At 47.2% G+C, this 22350-nt stretch overlaps 1 protein-coding gene across 7 annotated transcripts in view; it reads left to right on the top strand.

Moving 5' to 3' along the window:
- The first annotated feature begins 13406 nt into the window (after positions 1-13406).
- The window catches only part of EIF4G1 (eukaryotic translation initiation factor 4 gamma 1), a 214652-nt gene continuing 205708 nt past the window's right edge, over positions 13407-22350 (top strand). For 6 of the 7 annotated variants that reach the window (XM_063916617.1, XM_063916616.1, XM_063916615.1 and 3 more), the window contains exon 1: positions 13407-13515. The gene's annotated coding sequence lies outside the window, so the exon portion shown is untranslated. Of the gene's footprint in view, positions 13516-14769; positions 14847-22350 lie in introns of those variants that run through there. The other variant, XM_063916612.1, reaches the window with a different exon arrangement.

The following is a 22350-nucleotide window of genomic DNA, read 5'->3' as shown; positions in this document are numbered from 1 at the left end:
CGACAGAATGCCCGTAGACTCAGAACTTATACGCCAAATAGCCGACGGTGGAAGGTATTTTCGGTACAGGTATACTCTAGGAAGTAGGACCATGCGGGTTGGAGAAGTATCACCAGGGTACTGTGCGCATATCATACAGCCTGATACGTGTACTGAACAGATGAGAGAGTTAGGGATAGGATTTTTCACTTGGAAGTTTTGCAATATGGTAATGTCATATTCTGTTCCATATGTTCTCCCCGATGATGCATATTTCATATGCGGGAGGAAGGCGTATAAGTGGCTTGCCCTAAACTCAGAGGGATTGTGTTACATTGGAAGAGTGTTGCCAGAAGTTATGACCATAACCCATAATAAGATGAAAGACGTTCACCGCAATGCTCAAGCTCCTTACACTCATACTCACTATGAACACATCGTTAAGAGACACCTTATAGATAGGACAGAGCACGCAGCCTCTGATTTGATCCATGAATCCACCGGGATTCAATTCCTTCTCGCGTTAGATATCACCCGTACCGCCAGAGGAATTATAAATTATAGGTATATTCATGCGCTAGCGAACCTGATAGATAATATCACCGAGATGTATGATGACACCTTCAGGTATACAGGGAGGGAGTTGCAAGCTTACAAAACGGAACTGATCCAGCACAGGATGGTTCTCAATTATATCACAGCGGTGACAGGCGGGTACTGTGTCACCTTGGCAACTCAGTATGGTGTGAAGTGTGGCACGTACATTACAAACAGCACTGATGACCCAACCGAGGTCATAGATCAAAAGATGGACGATATCTTGCAGTTGAAGTGGGAGTTCCGAAGGAGACACAACCTTACCCTTACTGCTGTGAGTAATGAACTGACCGGCTGGGTCTCATGGTTGAACCCACGCAATTGGTTCTCAGGTTTAGGAGAATGGGCTCAAAATGTTATCGTGAGTGTAGGAAAGTTTCTCCTTTGTATCCTGGGAGTTGTCATAATGATTGGTTTGATATTCAGGTGTGTTCGAATTTTAATGCGGTGCAAGCGCGGTACCAAAGTGATGAGTTTGAGGAGCGGGGGCATTGTTACACAAACTGATTTAATTTATGACCCATCAATAGAGACAATGTTGTGATAAGACGTGATTCCACGGTCCGTTTCTTTCACCCGTTTCTCCTTTGTTTTCCCTCAAGCAAAAATACATCCATCCGGAACAGACTTCCATGAACACTCTAAATACTTTGATGGACACTCAAAAGACTTTGATGAACACTCAAAAGACTTTGATGGACACTCTAAAGACTTTGATGGACACTCTAAAGACTTTGATTAACACTCACAGCAAAGATACACCCACACGGACAAGACTTCAATCAACACCCAAGAACGATTGCACAAATGTTATGTGAATGTATTTGTGATACGTGTCTTATCTTCATCTCTACAACCTTCAGGTAGTGACACACATAGTCGACAGGTGATATATATATACATATTAGCATTCACATATGTCCCCCTCTCCATGTATCATCAACTAAATGTGCACCCCATTTGTTGGAACAAGAAGCCGAAACGAGCTCGGTAGTGTTTGTTGGCCCACTTACAGACCCTTAATACGGGATGAGAAGGATTTAATGTATACTTCGCAATACCTCGAAGCTTATCTAGAACTTGTACGGCACGATGATACATGCCCCTCAGACGGATTTCATATATACATGCTTTTACTATCCCATTAGGTCATCCATTTCTCGCCTACACCTCTCCTGATACCATCCAACCATATGTAGATAATGTATTGTATATTTTTCTGTTTAATGTTTAGATAGTGGCAGTTATTGTTGACTGCCAAAGGGTGGACTGTCAAAGTCGAAAAATATTGTAATGCATATGCCTTGTACTAACCCCATGCACATGCCCGCTGCTCGTGCACTCAGTCCTCCGTGCGTGCACATATCCGCAATTTGCGTAGGATCGCTCCGGCGATCATGCGCGTGATATGGGTATTTACAGCGGAGTTTGTGAGCGTGTAGAGGGTTATTAGAACATTACATATTTAACCCAAATAGTGTACATTTTAGATATAGCTCCCCTAGACCACGTCAGTGAGTATTAATAGTTTAAACAGTTCCTGGACTAAGAGATTTGCCTTTGCATGATAGGAAGGGTCAGATAAAGGTTGGAAGGTGATGTCTAGTATCCAGCTGTAGGGTATTTTGAGGGTAACATTCCGGTGTTGGTTAGAGAAAGATCGCATGTTCCTGCGTATAGTTATGTGCAAACGTAGTGTCACAACTGAGGGCCTGAGCTGACGGGAGGCAGCCTCAGTTGTAGGGGCTGAGATGTACCGGAACCTGGGAGGTTGTATCAGACCCCTGGACATGTAAGTAACATGAATAATAACTGCCCGAAGGCGTGACCACGACAACTTGGATAAAAGTCAATGATGTTTATTATGACAACTCCGCAACACAGCAGCAGTAAAAGAAAACGTAAAAGTCAGCAAATAATAAATACAGTTCCTGGGTACTACAGGATGGCAGGAGCCACATGGCACTGGTAGTGTGAGATAGTTCTTATGATCTTCTAGATGGAAAGTCCTTACCAGGCCCGACTGTAGCAATGGAGATAACCCAGGATTGTGCCAGCTGGTGTTCCAGGAAAAGCTGGGTTGCTGAAGGTAAAACAGCTGCTGTGGATACTGGCTGGAACCAGACTGTTGTTAGTACGGAGTGGATACTGGCTGGAACCAGTTAAATAATAGATGAACTTGGGAGCGATGAAATATGAACTGAAATGTAGAACTTGAGAGCGGAGAAATAATAATACCGGTGGAGAGTGGTAAAGTGTAGAAAGGACACCGGCCCTTTAAGGGAAGCTGTACTCTGCTGGAAGCTGAGCTGGAAGCAGGTAATATTGTAGCTGGAAACAGATGAATCCACAATGGATTGGAGAGTCAGGCTACACCGCAGGTGGAATGCTGGTGCGGGTCTCTATGGTGGAAGTCTTGAGACAGGAGCTGGAACCTGGAAGACAATCACAGGAGAGAGACAAACAGGAACTAGGTTTGACAACCAAAGCACTGACGCCTTCCTTGCTCAGGCACAGTGTATTTATACCTGCAGCAAGGAAGGGATTGGCTAGGCAATTATGCAGATTATCAATACTGAGAACAGATTGGTGGAAATGATCAGCTGACAGAATCCAAGATGGCTGCGCCCATGCAGACACTTGGAGGGAAGTTTGGTTTGTAATCCATGTGGTAATGAAAACAGTAATGGCGGCGCCGGCCACCGGAGACAGGAGGCGCCAGGCTGACAGATGCACATCCAACCACGCGGACACAGCGGAGGCCGCGGCTGACGTAATCGCCACTCAGACACTCTGCATGCAGAAGTTCAGGGACGGCGGCGGAGGCCGCGGGAGACGCCATGCCAGGTGTAATATGGCGTTTACTGTGACAGCGTCCCAGAGTGACAGGAGAGGATACAGGAATGTACACATCAGGATAACAGATGGGATCCGGTCCTGGAGCGCTGAGCCAGCCTTAGGAGGCATCTGATGGGTAAGAAATGGCGTCCAGATACCCGGATCGTGACAGCACCCCCCCCTTTAGGAGTGGCCCCAGGACACTTCTTTGGCTTTTGAGGAAACTTGGAATGGAATCTCCGGACCAAGGCAGGAGCATGGACATCAGAAGCATTGGTCCATGAACGTTCCTCAGGACCATAACCCTTCCAGTCAATAAGATATTGTCGTTGACCGTAACGGTGACGTGAGTCCAGGATCTTGGCCACTTCATACTCAACGCCTCGTTGAGTTTGGACTTTCGGAGTTGGAGGAAGTGAGGAATGAAACCGATTCAAGATCAGCGGTTTCAACAGGGAAACATGGAATGTCCTGGGTATTTTTAAGAAGGGAGGCAACTGGAGTCTGTAAGCAACAGGATTGATGACTTGTTCAATCTTGAAAGGACCGATATAGCGAGGTGCAAACTTCATACTGGGAACTCTTAACCTCAAATTCTTCGTGGATAACCATACCCGATCACCCACCTTGAGAGCAGGAACTGCTCGACGCTTCTTATCCGCAAACTTCTTGTACCTGAACGATGCCTTGAGCAGAGCTGATCGTACGCTCTTCCAGATATTGGCAAACTGATGCAAGGTGATATCCACTGCGGGAACAGAAGTTGCTGGAAGCGGTTGGAACTCAGGGACTTTAGGGTGGAATCCAAAGTTAGTGAAGAATGGTGTTGAAGCAGATGAAGAATGATACTGGTTGTTATGACAGAACTCGGCCCAGGGAAGTAATTGAACCCAGTCATCTTGAGAGGAGGACACATAGATGCGGAGGAAGGCCTCCAAGTCCTGATTCACCCTCTCGGTTTGACCATTGGTCTGAGGATGGTAAGCCGTGGAAAACTTTAGCTTGACTTGGAGGACTTGACATAAACTTCGCCAGAATTTGGCTGTGAATTGAACTCCTCGATCTGAGATAATTTCTTCAGGAAGACCGTGGAGTCGGAAGATCTCTTGTATGAATACTTGAGCCAACTTGGAAGCTGACGGAAGACCGGTGAGAGGAATGAAGTGTGCCATCTTGGTGAACCGATCAACTACCACCCAGATGGTATTGAACTTGTTGCACATGGGTAAGTCTGTAATGAAATCCATCGACAAGTGGGTCCATGGTCGACGGGGAACGGATAGTGGAACCAGTTGCCCCGCAGGCGACTGGCGGGATACTTTATGTTGGGCACACTTTGGGCAAGATGCAATAAACTCCAAGACGTCCTTTTTCAGAGTTGGCCACCAATAGGACCTAGAGATAAACTCCAGGGTTTTTTGGATACCTGTATGTCCGGCAAAACGGGAAGCATGGGCCCAATGCATGAGCTTCTTCCTTAGCATCGGCTTCACAAAACTTTTCCCTGATGGGGGCGTAGAGTCCATCCCTACCGTGGAGAATGCCAACGGATTTATAATAGGATGCTTGTCTGAAGACTCTGACTCATTTTCTTGCTCCCATGAGCGGGAAAGGGCATCGGCCTTACGATTCTGAGAGCCCGGACAGAACTGGAGTTTAAAGTCGAACCTGGAAAAGAAAAGTGCCCATCTGGCCTGACGAGGGTTGAGACATTGTGCGCCCTTCAGGTATAAAAGGTTCTTGTGGTCTGTAAGTATGGTGATTGAATGAGAAGCTCCCTCCAACAGATACCTCCACTCTTCTAGAGCGAGCTTGATGGCTAGCAACTCCTGGTCGCCAATGGCATAGTTGCGCTCAGCTGGGGAGAACTTCCGGGAGAAGAAACTGCAAGGGTGTAAATGGCCATCTTTAGCCCTCTGAGATAACACCGCTCCTACTCCAACGGAGGAGGCATCCACCTCTAAGATGAAAGGAGAGTCGATGTCAGGCTGTTTCAGAACAGGCGCAGAGATGAACCTTTGTTTTAAAAGATGAAATGCTTGCATGGCTTCTTCAGACCACTTGGACGGGTTAGCACCCTTCTTAGTGAAAGCAGTAATAGGCGCCACAATGGTGGAAAAGTCTCGTATAAACTTTCGGTAATAGTTGGCGAACCCTAAGAACCTCTGGACCCCTTTGAGGGTTAAGGGTACCGGCCAATTTTGGATTGCTTGTAGTTTCTCAGGATCCATCTCTAGTCCGGAACCGGACACAATGTACCCTAGAAACGGAATGGACTTGACTTCAAAGACGCATTTTTCTAATTTGCAATAGAGATGATTGACACGGAGACGGGACAGAACCTCTTTAACCCAAAAACGATGTTCCTCTAAATCGTTGGCAAAAATGAGGATATCGTCTAGATAGACCACGACATGACGGTATAGAATGTCTCTGAAGATCTCATTGACAAAATGCTGGAAGACAGCTGGGGCATTGCTCAATCCGAAGGGCATGACGAGGTACTCATAATGTCCGTCACGGGTGTTAAAGGCGGTCTTCCACTCGTCACCCTCACGGATCCGGATGAGATTGTATGCACCTCGCAAGTCCAGCTTTGTAAAGAATGTAGCTCCGCTAACTCTGTCAAAGAGCTCAGTAATCAGGGGTAAAGGATAACGGTTCTTGATGGTAATGTCGTTCAAACCTCTGTAGTCGATGCACGGCCGCAGACCACCATCTTTCTTTTTTACAAAAAAGAAGCCTGCGCCGGCTGGAGAAGAAGAAGGTCGAATGAACCCCTTTGCTAGGTTCTCTTTAATATATTCCTCCATAGAATGCGTCTCAGGCAGAGACAACGGATAAGTTCGGCCTCGAGGTGGAACCTTCCCTGGAACGAGATCAATCGGACAGTCCCATTCTCTATGAGGAGGAAGGATATCAGCAGAAGCTTTACTGAACACATCCGTGAAATCTTGATATGGAGGAGGTGGAACATCAGACGACCTGGGGGAGGAAGAACAGACAGGCAATACTTTAAACAAACATGTCTCAGCACAGGAGGAACCCCATGCCAGGATTTGCGTAGTCGTCCAATCAATTGTAGGATTGTGAAGACGGAGCCATGGAAGGCCCAGGACCACAGGATGTGTGGCTCTTGGAATCACTAAAAGTGAAATAAGTTCGGAATGAAGAACTCCCACTCTCAGACGAACTGGTAGAGTCCTTAGAGCAATAACTGTATCAAAAATTTTACTGCCATCCACGGCAGTTAAGGAGATGGACGAAGGAAGTCTCTCGGTGGGTAGGGACCACCGTTTAACATAGGCTTCGGTAATAAAGTTCCCAGCTGCTCCGGAATCAAGGAGGGCAATGACGTTCCGATAACGTTGAGCAATTTGGAGCGACACTGGGAGATTACAATCATGAGGAGATGGAGAGGAGATCATTATTCCTAGCCGGCCCTCTCCTGGGCGAGCTAGGGTTTGGAGTTTTCCCGGACGTTCGGGACAGGCATTGATGGTGTGAGACGGAGCTGCACAGTAAAGGCAAAGAGACTCAGAGAGACGTCTTCGGCGCTCAGCAGGAGTTAAACGGGAACGGCCAAGTTGCATGGGCTCATCTTTAGATGGTGACAGTTGACGAGGAGGAGGAGCAGAAGATTTTGGAGCAGATGATCTTCCACGCTCAGTTGCTCTTTCTCTGAAACATAAATCAACTTTCGTGCAGAGTGAGATTAGCTCATCTAACTTAGAAGGTAAGTCTCTGGTAGCTAACTCATCTTTAATACGCTCAGATAAGCCATGCCAGAATGCAGCATACAGGGCCTCGTCGTTCCATGCCAGTTCGGATGCCAGGATCTGGAACTGTATCAGATATTGTCCTACAGTACGTGACCCCTGGCGTAAACGGAGAATCTCGGATGAAGCTGAGGTTACCCGGCCTGGCTCGTCGAAGATGCGCCTGAATGTTGACACGAAGGCAGTGTAGGAAGATAGCAGGGTGTCGGACCTCTCCCATAACGGTGATGTCCAATCAAGGGCTGAGCCACTGAGAAGAGAAATAATGTAGGCAATTTTTGTACGGTCACTGGGAAAATTGCCAGGTTGTAGCTCAAACTGAATCTCACACTGGTTGAGAAATCCCCTGCAGAATCTTGGAGATCCGTCAAATTTTGCTGGCGTTGGAAGATGAAGACGTGGAGCAGAAATGGGTAAGGTGGGTGGGGTTATAGCTGGAGTCACTGTGGTTGACGCACCAGACGCGCCTGATCCACGGAGAGTTGTCTGAATCCCATCCAGCCGAGTAGAGAGATCCTGGAGACAGCGGATGATGTGGCCCTGTGCAGCCTCCTGATGTTCTAGTCGGGCTGCCAGTTCTTGCATCGGCCTGGCCGCTTGATCCTGGTCTCCGGCTGGATTCATTAGGTCAGTGCTTACTGTCACAACTGAGGGCCTGAGCTGACGGGAGGCAGCCTCAGTTGTAGGGGCTGAGATGTACCGGAACCTGGGAGGTTGTATCAGACCCCTGGACATGTAAGTAACATGAATAATAACTGCCCGAAGGCGTGACCACGACAACTTGGATAAAAGTCAATGATGTTTATTATGACAACTCCGCAACACAGCAGCAGTAAAAGAAAACGTAAAAGTCAGCAAATAATAAATACAGTTCCTGGGTACTACAGGATGGCAGGAGCCACAGGGCACTGGTAGTGTGAGATAGTTCTTATAATCTTCTAGATGGAAAGTCCTTACCAGGCCCGACTGTAGCAATGGAGATAACCCAGGATTGTGCCAGCTGGTGTTCCAGGAAAAGCTGGGTTGCTGAAGGTAAAACAGCTGCTGTGGATACTGGCTGGAACCAGACTGTTGTTAGCACGGAGTGGATACTGGCTGGAACCAGTTAAATAATAGATGAACTTGGGAGCGATGAAATATGAACTGAAATGTAGAACTTGAGAGCGGAGAAATAATAATACCGGTGGAGAGTGGTAAAGTGTAGAAAGGACACCGGCCCTTTAAGGGAAGCTGTGCTGAGCTGGAAGCAGGTAATATTGTAGCTGGAAACAGATGAATCCACAATGGATTGGAGAGTCAGGCTACACCGCAGGTGGAATGCTGGTGCGGGTCTCTATGGTGGAAGTCTTGAGACAGGAGCTGGAACCTGGAAGACAATCACAGGAGAGAGACAAACAGGAACTAGGTTTGACAACCAAAGCACTGACGCCTTCCTTGCTCAGGCACAGTGTATTTATACCTGCAGCAAGGAAGGGATTGGCTAGGCAATTATGCAGATTATCAATACTGAGAACAGATTGGTGGAAATGATCAGCTGACAGAATCCAAGATGGCTGCGCCCATGCAGACACTTGGAGGGAAGTTTGGTTTGTAATCCATGTGGTAATGAAAACAGTAATGGCGGCGCCGGCCACCGGAGACAGGAGGCGCCAGGCTGACAGATGCACATCCAACCACGCGGACACAGCGGAGGCCGCGGCTGACGTAATCGCCACTCAGACACTCTGCATGCAGAAGTTCAGGGACGGCGGCGGAGGCCGCGGGAGACGCCATGCCAGGTGTAATATGGCGTTTACTGTGACAGCGTCCCAGAGTGACAGGAGAGGATACAGGAATGTACACATCAGGATAACAGATGGGATCCGGTCCTGGAGCGCTGAGCCAGCCTTAGGAAGCATCTGATGGGTAAGAAATGGCGTCCAGATACCCGGATCGTGACACGTAGAATACGAACATTAACTGTATTTACTGTATATTACGTATGCGGCGGGAATCCAGAGGATACCACCCACAAGAGCAGTTGGGGAAAGACATCGCCCATCTATTCAAATCCACCTATGACCTTTTCTGTAATGTAAAGACACATCCCTGTGTACAATGGACAATGAGATTACAGTGACCATTGTATTGTGTATGCATGTTGTGTATAAAAAGCCCATTGTTGCCTGGCCGGTCAGAAGACTCTGGGGGTAATTCCAAGTTGATCGCAGCAGGAATTTAGTTAGCAATTGGGTAAAACCATGTGCACTGCAGGGGAGGCAGATTTAAAATGTGCAGAGAGAGTTAGATTTGGGTGGGTTATTTTATTTCTGTGCAGGGTAAATACTGGCTGCTTTATTTTTACACTGCAAATTAGATTGCAGATTGAACACACCCCACCCAAATCTAACTCTCTCTGCACATGTTAAATCTGCCTCCCCTGCAGTGCACATGGTTTTGCCCAATTGCTAACTAAATTCCTGCTGCGATCAACTTGGAATTACCCCCTCTGAACGCTATCTGTATGACCAGCGGAGGACCGGCCGGGTTGCGCTTGCGAACATTCTCACGTATGTACATTCTCTGTAGCCATTATTCTGTTTAGATTTATCTTGTTAGCCTGTAGTGTATGATTTGTACTGTTTACCTTTTGGAATGAATCCACTGTGGCCTTAGAACCCTGTGGTTGCAACTACAAATCGGTGTGGTGTCTTCACTTTCCTGCAAGGGGTTTAAAGTGTATTTATCTGTATAAGGTGTATAAGTATTGATAAGATGTACGCACTGCGGGTACTTTATACCGTCAGCGCTACTTAAGGTTTAAGGTATAACATTGTTGCAGTACTTTGCTGTTTAGGGTTTAAAGTGTGATCATATCATTACATTGTATCATTAACGAGGTTTAAAGGTTATCAATTGGGTGTGCGCACGCTGTGTGTACTCTGTACACTCAGCGCGCGTGTACGCCAAGTACGTACCACGTGCGGGACTCTGTACGCAAATAGCGTACAAAGTGCGTAGCACGTGCATTTAGTCTAGCGGCCATAGCGGGTCCACGGTAATAGTGTATTTAGAGGTATAGCTTTGCGGTCTAAGATAATATCGACATTATCAGGGCATAGAGAGAGGAGCCAGTTCACACCCAGTTTAAGTCTTCATAGTGTTCCCAAGCTCCTGTGGATCCGTCTATACCCCATGGTCCTTTTGGAGTCCCCAGCATCCTCTAGGACATAAGAGAAAAAGCATTTTGTTGCCTATAGCCATTCAGTCACTGCTTCAGTGGAGCTTACATAAATGTGTATTTCCAGCCACATAAGATACATACACAATAATGGTAATGTTTTTGTCAGCATCTAATAATCCTACCGGATTAAGGGGTCTAATCATGAAGCAGTGAAAAGTGTGGAGAAGTGAGCCAGTGGAGAAGTTGCCCATGACAACCAATCAGCATTGAAGTAACATTTATAATTTGCATACTGTACAATGGGTTCACTACGATCTGCCGGCGGCTGGCCTCCCGGCGACCAGCATTCCGGCGCCGGGAGGCCGACCGCCGGCTTACCGACAGTGTGGCGAGCGCAAATGATCCCCTTGCGGGCTCGCTGTAGGGATGGACATCGATGGTCGATGTTTCAGAACCATCAATGTTTTCGTTTCGATGGTAGTGTTTTTAGCATTTAATGGTGCCCTCCCGATGTTTTTCACCATCGAATGATAGTCATTCGATGGTCTTCCGATGGTGGCTTGTTTTTTTCTAATTCCAAATAGCTATTCCTCCCCTTGCTGCTGTGTCTATCAGGGAAACTTCCTAAGTCCGTTGGAGGCTGTCTGTTTCAGACATGAGCCTGCTCAGCCAGTCCCCTCACCCCCTTCCCTCTCTAGACTGCTGCTAGGCAACAGGGCCCACTGCAAGCTCTGATTGGCTCTCACTGACTCAGAGAGCCAATCAGATCCCAGACCTTACTTACCCTGCAGCAGCAGAAGCCACAGACACTCGGAGCTCAGGAGGATTCAGAGGAGACAGAGTGACCTCACTGATCTTTATATCACTCCAGCTATACACCACCACTGATCAGGGGGAATAATTTAGGAGGGCTATGGACAAAGTCCTTGCTTGAGTATGTTTTGTACTGTGGGAAAAACCAAGGGAAAACACAAAAACCATGGAAAGAACATACAAACTCCACACCATAATCATCAGAATTGGTCCCATGTGAGACAGCAAAGCAAACCGCGCACTGAGCAAGTTGCCATCCACATTATTGTAAGAAATTCCCAGCCGGTACGCCGTACCGCTGGGTCGTCCACAATACTGCATTCCGCTGGCTTCGTTCTGTGTGAGGGGAGGAGAGCGCAGCGCAGTGCCTCTCCTGCCCCTCAATTCTCTTGGATGCCCAGTCTCACTCTCCATCGGCGGCGGCGCGGTCAATCTGAATAAGGCACCTGTTTACTAGCCAATCAGAGCTCATGGACCGGCAGCCGTGGCTCCTGATTGGCTGCCGGTCCGCGAGCTCTGATTGGCTAACGAACCGGCGCATCATTTCAGATTGACCCCGCCGCCGTTGGAGAGTGAGACCGGGCATTAAAGATAATTGAGGGGCAAGAGAGACGCTATGCTACGCTCTCCTCCCCTCACATAGAAGAAACAGAGCCAGCGGCAAGGGGTGGGGGGCAATGAGCGCACAGTGGGACAATGTATATCTGCCACAGGGGAGTATTGTATATCTGATACAGTGGGGGCATTGTATATCTGGCACAGTGGGGGAATTGTATATCTGACACAGTGGGGGCAATGTATATCTGGCACTGTGGGGGAATTGTATATCTGGCACTGTGGGGGCATTGTATATCTGGCACAGTGGGGGCAATGTATATCTGGCACAGTGGGGGCAATGTATATCTGGCACAGTGGGGGCAATGTATATCTGGCACAGTGGAGCATTGTATATCTGGCACAGTGGAGCATTGTATATCTGGCACTGTGGGGGCATTGTATATCTGGCACTGTGGGGGCATTGCATATCTGGCACTGTGGGGGCATTGTATATCTGGCACAGTGGGGGCAATGTATATCTGGCACTGTGGGGGCATTGCATATCTGGCACTGTGGGGGCAATGTATATCTGGCACTGTGGGGGCATTGTATATCTGGCACTGTGGGGGCATTGTATATCTGGCACAGTGGGGGCAATGTATCTCTGGCACTGTGGGGGCATTGTATATCTGGCACAGTGGGGGCATTGTATATTTGGCACTGATGGGGTAATGTTACTTCATCATTGGGCATTGTGTGTGTATATTATATATGTATATTATACACACAATGTCCAGTGATAAAGTAATATGTTGCTCAGAGTCTGGCCCTGCCCCCGATCCCAATTCCCACATTGCAAACGAAAATGCAGGCTTTCACGCATGAACTAGTCATATAAATATTTTTCACCATCGAATACTTTTGATGTGATGGTTAGTAACCATTGCATCGAAAGTTTCAATGGTGGAACATTGCCATCATATATATGATGGTTTGCTTTCGATGTCCATCCCTAGCTCGCTGCGCTCGCCACGCTACGGGCATGGTGGCGCGCGGTTTTATTCTCCCTCCAGGGGGGTCGTGGACCCCCACGAGGGAGAATAAGTGTCATTTTATTCTCCCTCCAGGGGGTCGTGGACCCCCACGAGGGAGAATAAGTGTCGGTATGCCGGTCGCCGGGAGCCCGACCACCGGCATACTGAAGAACACCCTGTACAATTGTATGGAGCAGCTGATTGGTGCTATGGGCAACTTGTCCACATGCTCACTTCTCCACTCTTTTCACTGCTTCATGAATAGGACCCTAATAGAGAAACCCAGAGCAACCCGTGGAAACCCCAGGCAAGCAAGGAGAGATAATACAAACTCCAGTATTATACATGAAGTGTGGCCAGTGTGAAAAAGATGCAGACACAACACTGAAAATAGGGTAATATCACTGTTAATGTTTTAATGTACACTTTCGACTGCATCAGCACCGAAAGCAATGGTTGTGCCTGTACCAGGTGATTAAGCGGACCCCGGCGCCGGGCACTGAGCAGCAGCAGCCGCCGCCATGCTGAAATATCCGTGCTGTGACGGTCCACACGCCAGTATTCCAGGTTTCATCATCACGCCACTCACTAAGCACTTCCGCTGCCTACCGGTCATGTGACACAGAGCGACGCAGCGTTTTCACATACCACGCCCTCTTCCGCTTCGTGCAGTCACGTGGGCCGGCTGTACGCCTGCGCAGTACGGTGCCGGGATCCGGAAATGGGCCATCTCGCTGGTGCGGCTGCGCCCGGCTGCGCGGACTGAGGAGAGCAGGTGAGAGTCGCTGGGGCCCGGCTACAATCCTTCACCATCCACCGTCGCGTACATCCCCAGAGCTCTACGGTCGCCATCCGCCCGGCCCCCATAGGCCTGTGCTGCCTGTCCATTGTCATATGTGTGTGTATACCTTGCTGACCCCGGCCCACATCACCAGGGCCCAGATCCCTGCCAGCCTCTCCCGTGCCAGCCGGCAGCAGTGCCCAGCCAGCGCTCAGTGTGTTCGGCTCCCCGTCCTCCCTGTGACAGCTCGGCATGTGTGAGCCGAGGGAGGCGAGTCCCCTGACCCGGCTATCTGCACCGTATGGCAGGGCCAGTGCTGGATCTGCCGCTGAATGAATTACATCACACGGCCCCTCTGACATCATATGTCACGTCTCTACAGCCGCACTCGCACCGCTCACGCAGCGTCCTCCACGGGCCCGCACACTGCGATCCGCAGTCGCTGCAGCCGGCAGGAGAGGCCCTGACGTCACAGGCGCTGTAGGGTGACATTGACGTCCCTTGTGGGGCTGCATGTGACGTCACCGGTCCCCATGTGAGCCCCGGCTCCCATTCATCCCCCATGTGCCATGTAGCATCCCTGCACCCCTCCCCCCCCCCCTGCCGGTGTCACTGCGCCGGTCACATGTCCCCTAATCACACACCGCCACTGGGCTTGGCATTCTCATGGTTGTAGGTCATGAGCCTGGCATGATACACTGTGTGCACAGTATCCATGTGTATGCAGATTGTGTAGGCTGCATGCCGGCTGATTAGTCTGCTTTTTACTGTTATCAGACTAATATGTGCTGCCTGCGCATTCTCTGGGTAGTTCTTGAAATGTGCTCTCCCTGTTCTAGTTTCCTTTGATAAGTAATGTAACTCAATATTTTTACTTAATTTAGCTGCTCTTTAGGTTCCCATTATTTTAGTTTTGGATGAGTGTTTGTGCAGGATATTTATTTGGCTTACAGCTATTGTGTACCTTCATTGGCAGGATGATTATACATTGCAAATGGAATTCTTAAAGGGGTAGTGAGGGTTACATGTGAGTCATTCCTTTTCCACAGAAGTTTCAGTTGACTTTCAGTGTAGGCTTAATGTTCCCAGGTGAATTGTAATCGCTTGGCAAAATTGTTCAATATGCCACTGTGCCACCAAAGTTTCTGTGGGCATGGTAATTCTTACAACTAACGTAATAATTTTCTGTTCCCTATATGATTGGTGCTAAAGATGCATTAATCTTCCAGGTAATACGTATTGAACACCACTTACAGTATATGAGCCTGCCTGTTGGTGCATACCTGTAAATGCCTCCTGTACCTCCTGAGAGGGTGCGTGGGCAGGTTAGTGTTGTACCGATTTAATGACTCTCTAATAGTTTCTGGAATTGGTAGAGGTATACATTCTTAGGGGTCGATTCTATTCGGCAACTAATGAATAGCGCCGGGAATTAGCTCCCGACGCTATTCAATTCAGCAACTAGTTACCTGCAATTGTCGGGAATTCTTCTCTCATCCCCGGGGGATGAGAAGAGAAACCCGACAAAAGTGCTGCCTCGCGGCCGGCGCGAGGCTGATTCTGTCGGGAATCAGCCTCTCGCCGGGGAGTTAAGTCGGAGAATGCCCGTTCTCCCGACAAAACTACCTGTTTTGTCGGCGAGAACGGGCCATCGCCGACGTAACTAGTTGCTGAATTGAATAGCGTCGGGAGCTAATTCCCGGCGCTATTCATTAGTTGCTGAATAGAATCGACCCCTTAGACGGGTGTGTGTAAACTGCATAGAAGCCTGAAAAAAATGTGTTGCTGGAGTGTAGTGTTCGGTTATAAGAACGTTGCGCATCTATTTCATTCAGGGGTGCTTAACATGTAGCTACAGCTGTTGTGGAACTACACATCCCAGCATGTCCTACTACAGTTTTGCTATTAAACAATTTGAAAACTAACAAAGCATGCTGGAATATGTAGTTCCACAATAGATGGAGAGCTGTATGTTGAGCACCTGATCTAATTTTTCGACTAGAGGTTTCCATAGGCAGCATAACCTTGTATTTATAGTTATTGTGGAAATGTTTTCTTCTTATTATTTTTTTTAATGTATTTTTGATCTTTGTATTTTCACTCTGTATTTTTATCATGCGACATGATGGTGTGCTGGATGTAGCTTGGTCAGTGATAGTCTTTCTCTGATGGTTTGTTTTACATATGAAACAGCTGTTGCTTCTGTGGTTTGGGATAACTTGATTCTTTTGGAGTGGATGCTTATCCTATAAAGAGTAGATGCTTGTATGTTTTTTGATTATGGCACTTGAAAATTATTTTTGTACTTGCATGCAGGAGGGGATGCAGTTTGGATCAACCATATGTAGTATTTTATATAAAAGGTGCTTATAGGGCTACAGAGACTGGTTTATGCAGCTTTTTGATGAAAGCACAAAATCAGCATATGTTGAAAGGCGTTCATTTACAAGCATTTTGGCGTTACCATGTGGACTTTTTTTTCCCCATCTTGGTAAGGAAGTAACTGAAATGTTGCACGTGGACATCTTTAATCTGATGCTGTGACTGCTGATGCCCTTTGGGTGCCTTGATTTTTCTTGGAGATGCTTTATTTCCAGTGTGCATCTTACCTAAATGAGTTATGGGCCCTACACATTGGCCGTGCTGCCCGACGGCGGATACGGGCGACCCGGCGGCGGAGGGGCAGTGACGGGGAGAGTGAAGTTTCTTCACTCCCCTTGTCACCCGGCTGCATTGAAGTGCAGGCCAATATGGACGAGATCGTCCATATTGGCCTGCATGTACAGCCGACGGGGGACCAGCGATGAACGAGCGCGGGGCCGCGCATCGTTCATCGCTGGAGCCTCCACACTCAAAGATATGAACGGTATCTCGTTCATTTATGAACGAGATCATTCATATCTTTGACTGGTGTCGGCCAGTGTGTAGGGCCCATTAAGCCTCTAAGCTTTTAGAAGATAATTGTTTTGGTTGTGCTGAAATAATGGGCGCCCGACTGGCTATGTTCAATTGTTCTGCAGATGGGCGCGAGTGCTGTGGGTGACCATTACTTATTGCATTTGTCATGCCCAAATATACTAGATTTAGATCACAGGTTCTCAAACTCAGTCCTCAGGACCACACATGGTTCATGTTTTGCAGGTCTCCTGTAGATTTTAAAATGTTACAGTTGGTGTGATACACAGTACAACTGCTGGATGACCTGGAAAACATGAACCGTGTGGGGTCTTGAGGACCGAGTTTGAGAACCACTGATTTAGATGCATGCTGAAAAGAGAGTTTGGATTTCCAGAAGACTGGTTTCTTTCTCGCAGTCTCTGGATGGTCTGAGCATAAATAAAGGGCCCTTGCCTTGGTGTCTATCGGTACAAACAATTGAATAGCTCCCGTCACTTTAGACTGGAACTGTGGGTGCTCCATAAATGAATGGTGTAAGCGAGTAAGGCTTCGGTCACTCGTTCATTTGAGACCTGCTTTTGTTTAAGCTGGCCATACACTAGACCAGTTTTCTTCCATCAATCATCTGTCGTTGAGACCAGTTGGTTTTCTGAACGACAATTTTTGTCTGTTTTCTGTCGTTTATAAGCAAATTATAATGGGTACACGCTATGCAATATATCGTCCATTCAACCCGACAAACCATATAGTGCATCTGTGTGATCATTGGTTCGATTCCCATGGCCCTAGCAGCGTGGAGTTTGTATATTCTCCCCGTGCGTACGTTTCCTCCGGATGGGCCAAATGTCCGCCGTCAAATTCTTTGTTTCTGTATCCAGTTCCCTGCTGCACAGCAGATGACGATAAATCTGGCAGATATATAGTTTAATCTGCAAGTGTATGCAGGTGACTGGCTCATTAGGCAGCCGCAGGAGCTGTTGACATAACAGCTGGGTGGGCAAATGTTATCTCTGCCCAGATATTTCAAGCAGATGATTGGCAAATGTATAGCTTACCAAATCAGCCACTCGGTCAGTGCGAAGGACTGTCAGCAGACGTATCTTTTAAGTGTGTACCCAACCTAGCATGGGTTGGTTGATGTAGAGGGAATAATGGATTACTTGTAGTGACTTTCTGCTGCTGATTGGTCTAATGGGCCCTACACATTGAGCGATCCGCCGCCGAGCTGCCCGATGGCGGATACGGGCGACCCAGCCGGCGCGGGGGTAGGGGGCGGGGGGTTAGTGATGGGTGGAGTGAAGTTTCTTCACTCCCCCGTCACCCGGCTCCATAGAAGTGCAGGCAAATATGGACGAGATCCATATTGCCCTGCATGCACAGGCGACGGGGCACCAGCGATGAACGAGTGCGGGGCCGCGCATCGTTCATCGCTAGTGCCGCCACACTGAAAGATATGAACGGTATCTCGTTCATTAATGAATGAGATCGTTCATGTCTTTCAGTACTATCGTGCAGTGTGTAGGGCCCTTAAGTTTAAAGTAAGTAGATTCCATGCACTCATAAGGCGTCTTTTAACAATGCAGGTTTTCAGACAATAACTGCTAAGATTGCACTAAAATGCAGTAGTGGTTTGTGTTTTCCCTGTACGAAATGAAGTCCATGTGCTTTTGATATGGACACTTTATCCCAGTTGCCACATTCTGTTGGAAAGTACCAATGTTTAATAGAGAGCACATGTTTTATTCTACAATCGCACCTCCCCCCAACTAGCTAACTACTGGGACCATCAACTTAACACAGATATAGCTTCAAACTTGAATAACAGTTCAGTAGTCCTAAGGAAAGTGAAACAAATAGGTGGGAACTGAAGCACTCCTGTCACATTCTAAAGTACAAAACAGAAGAGAACCAAAGGTAGTTGCCTAGTTGGGCGCACTAAAAAGATTTTTGTGTTGATTTAATTAATTAAAACTTAGCTTTTATTGCTATACCTTCTAAAAATGCCCCCTTTATACGGGGAATACACAGCAAAACATAGAGGTTAAAAATCCATTACATACAAACATATAGTGAAACAAAGATATAGAAGTGTGGATAGATTTAAAAGGCGCCTTTTAAATCTATCCACACTTCTATATCTTTGTTTCACTATATGTTTGTATGTAATGGATTTTTAACCTCTATGTTTTGCTGTGTATTCCCCGTATAAAGGGGGCATTTTTAGAAGGTATAGCAATAAAAGCTAAGTTTTAATTAATTAAATCAACACAAAAATCTTTTTAGTGCGCCCAACTAGGCAACTACCTTTGGTTCTCTTCTGTTTTGCATTTATCTGAGTTGCACATGGACCGCACCCCCATACCAATATCCCTACTACTAGAGCGAGACACGTCAATGGGGTCTACAGTTTATATAACTTTATTGATAATGATTGCATAGAGTGCAGATACAACTTTCTTTTCTACCCAACATTCTAAAGTACACAATAGTTTCAGCATCTACAGCAAGTAGTTTTCCCCCTATACACAGCAGGTTTTCCTGGCAGTGAATCTTTTCAAACACACGGCAGCTTAAGCAAAAAATAGTGCACACTAGCATGCATAGAAAACATAATTGCAATGTGAAATCTTTCTCAGCCTGTCAATTCTGACTTTTTACTAAGATTTGTGATTATTATTCAGTGGGGTCAATTCTATTCAACGACAGTTGAATAGTGCCGGGAGTTAGGTCCCGTCGCTATTCAATTCAGCTCATGTTAAGTCAGCGAAGGCCCATTCTCGCCGACTTAACAGGTTGAATTGTCTGGAGAACGGGCATTCTCCGACTTAACTCCCCGGCGCGATGCCGATTCCCGACAGAATCAGCCTCGCAGCAGCACTTTTGTCGGATTTCCTCTCTCATCCCCCGGGGGCGAGAGAAGAATTCCCGACAATTGGTGTCACTTGGCGCTGTATTGAATAGTGCCGGGAGCTAACTCCCGGCGCTATTCAACTGTCACTGAATAGAATTGACCCCATTGGTGTCAATTCAATTCGGCAACTTATGAATAGCGCCGGGAATTAGCTCCCGACGCTATTCAATTCAGCTGCTAGTTATCCGCAATTGTCGGGAATTCTTCTCTCATCCCCGCGGGATGAGAGAAGAAACACGACAAAAGTGCTGCCTCGCGCCGGGGAGTTAAGTCGGAGAATGCCCGTTCTCCCGACAATTCAACCTGTTTAGTCGGCGAGAACGGGACATCGCCGACTTAGCTCCCGATGCTATTCAATTCAGCTCCAGTTAATTCCCGGCGCTATTCATAAGTTGCCAAATTGAATTGACCCCAATGATTCTCAGTGTTCTTTATGATATGATATTACATGGAAATGTTGGAAGGTGTTCTATACACTTCTGATTGTGATTATTGTACTGTAAGTGTCTTATAGAATGTGAGTAAACATTTCTTGTCAATCAGTAATGATGTTTTAAGACCTAAATATATGAATACTAAATAAGATTGCCCAGTTTGCATAATAATGAATGAAGTGGCTGTCATCAGGCCGAGGTAGGTGATACAATAGTCAAACAATAAGTAATTAGAGATGATGGTGTACATGCTTCAAACATGTCTGGCTGGATTGCCCAACAAGCAAATTTTCAAGCAATGTGACTGGTTGAAGGGCCAAATTGCGCTTAATAGTGGGAAATTCAGTTGTTTTCGCCGGCAGGTACTCAGCTGCGGTTATTGGGCATCTAAATCACACCCAGCCATGATGTATGGGGACAGCAGAACACGACTGACTTCCAGGCTAAGTCGTATGTTTTTGATATTGCAGCGTTTGTATGCTGATTGGATGCTGATGCTGTGGCTCTCTGCTTGTAGTGTGTACTGTGTATATTGCCAGGTCAGCAGGTGTAGTGTGCATCGCTTCGGCTTTCGTGTATTGTTTAAAGTTCAGAGTTGCCAGTCGGCATGCTAGTAAGCTGCAGAGGGTACAAGCAGAAATGTGCAAAAAGTCGGGTTTTTTGCACGTTACCACTGGTGAGCAGCGCAAATATATATTGTGCACCCAGTTAATCGCACCATCAATTAAATACAGGTTGAGTCTCCCTTATCCAAAATGCTTGGGACCAGAGGTATTTTGGATATGGGATTTTTCCGTATTTTGGAATAATTGCATACCATAATGAGATATCATGGTGATGGGACCTAAATCTAAGCACAGAATGCATTTATGTTACATATACACCTTATACACACAGCCTGAAGGTCATTTTAGCCAATATTTTTTATAACTTTGTGCATTAAACAAAGTGTGTCTACATTCACACAATTGATTTATGTTTCATATACACCTTATACACACAGCCTGAAGAACATTTAATACAATATTTTTAATAACTTTGTGTATTAAACAAAGTTTGTGTACATTGAGCCATCAAAAAACAAAGGTTTCACTATCTCACTCTCACGCAAAAAAGTCCGTATTTCGGAATATTTGGATATGGGATACTCAACCTATATTACCCTGTCTAATTGAGTGTGGGTGCAAAAAACAATTGAATCGCTTCCTAGGAATTTTTTTAGAGGAGGCTGCTGATCACTGAGGATGGCAGGTTGCCGATCACAGAGAGGCACATCTGTGCATACCTGAAAAGGGGGTGACCTCTTGGATTAGGAGACATGTCCTATCAGCACAACTATAGATCACAGATCAAGAAGACACTCGTTCATATGAGGTATGGGCATCTCCAAGCAGTGATTAGGGACATAGATTTGTATGGAATTAGTTTGTGGCGGCATTATAATCGGACATTCTGTGGGTAACAGACAACTGCTGTTACATAACATGGACACCCAGGACACATCACTCACCAACACCCGCACTCTGGGCAGTGGTCAATATGGGCATGCACTGTGCACAGAGACCCCATCCCCTATTTCTCTAACGTCCTAAGTGGATGCTGGGGACTCCGTAAGGACCATGGGGATTAGCGGCTCCGCAGGAGACTGGGCACAACTACAAAGAAAGCTTTTAGACTACTGGTGTGCACTGGCTCCTCCCACTAAGACCCTCCTCCAGACCTCTGTTAAGATTCTTGTGCCCGGCCGAGCTGGATGCACACTAGGGGCTCTCCTGAGCACCTAGAAAGAAAGTATATTTAGGTTTTTTATTTTCAGTGAGATCTGCTGGCAACAGACTCACTGCAGCGAGGGACTAAGGGGAGAAGAAGCGAACCTACCTAACAGGTGGTAGTTTGGGCTTCTTAGGCTACTGGACACCATTAGCTCCAGAGGGATCGACCGCAGGACCCGACCTTGGTGTTCGTTCCCGGAGCCGCGCCGCCGTCCCCCTTATAGAGCCAGAAGCACGAAGAAGGTCCGGAAAATCGGCGGCAGAAGACTTCAGTCTTCACCAAGGTAGCGCACAGCACTGCAGCTGTGTGCCATTGGTCCTCATGTACACCTCATACTTCGGTCACTGATGGCTGCAGGGCGCTGGGGGGGGCGCCCTGAGGGCAATAGATAACACCTTGGCTGGCAAAATATACATCATATATAGTCCCAGAGGCTATATAGATGTAAAATTACCCCTGCCAGTATCACAGAAAAAGCGGGAGAAAGTCCGCCGAAAAGGGGGCGGGGCTTCTCCCTCAGCACACTGGCGCCATTTTCCCCTCACAGTTCCGCTGGAAGGAAGCTCACTGGCTCTCCCCTGCAGTCTGAGAATACTACAGAAGGGTAAAAAAGAGAGGGGGGCACTAAATTTAGGCGCAGTATAGATAGATATATATGTAATATATATAAAAAAGCAGCTATAGGGAAAACACTCATTGATAGTGGGATCCCAGTGTTATATAGCGCTCTGGTGTGTGCTGGCATACTCTCTCTCTGTCTCCCCAAAGGGCTTTGTGGGGTCCTGTCCTCTGTCAGAGCATTCCCTGTGTGTT

This window comes from Pseudophryne corroboree, chromosome 4 (assembly GCF_028390025.1).
Source record: "Pseudophryne corroboree isolate aPseCor3 chromosome 4, aPseCor3.hap2, whole genome shotgun sequence".
In the NCBI taxonomy this organism is placed as follows: domain Eukaryota; kingdom Metazoa; phylum Chordata; class Amphibia; order Anura; family Myobatrachidae; genus Pseudophryne; species Pseudophryne corroboree.
This window is presented reverse-complemented; position numbering and strand designations above follow the sequence as displayed.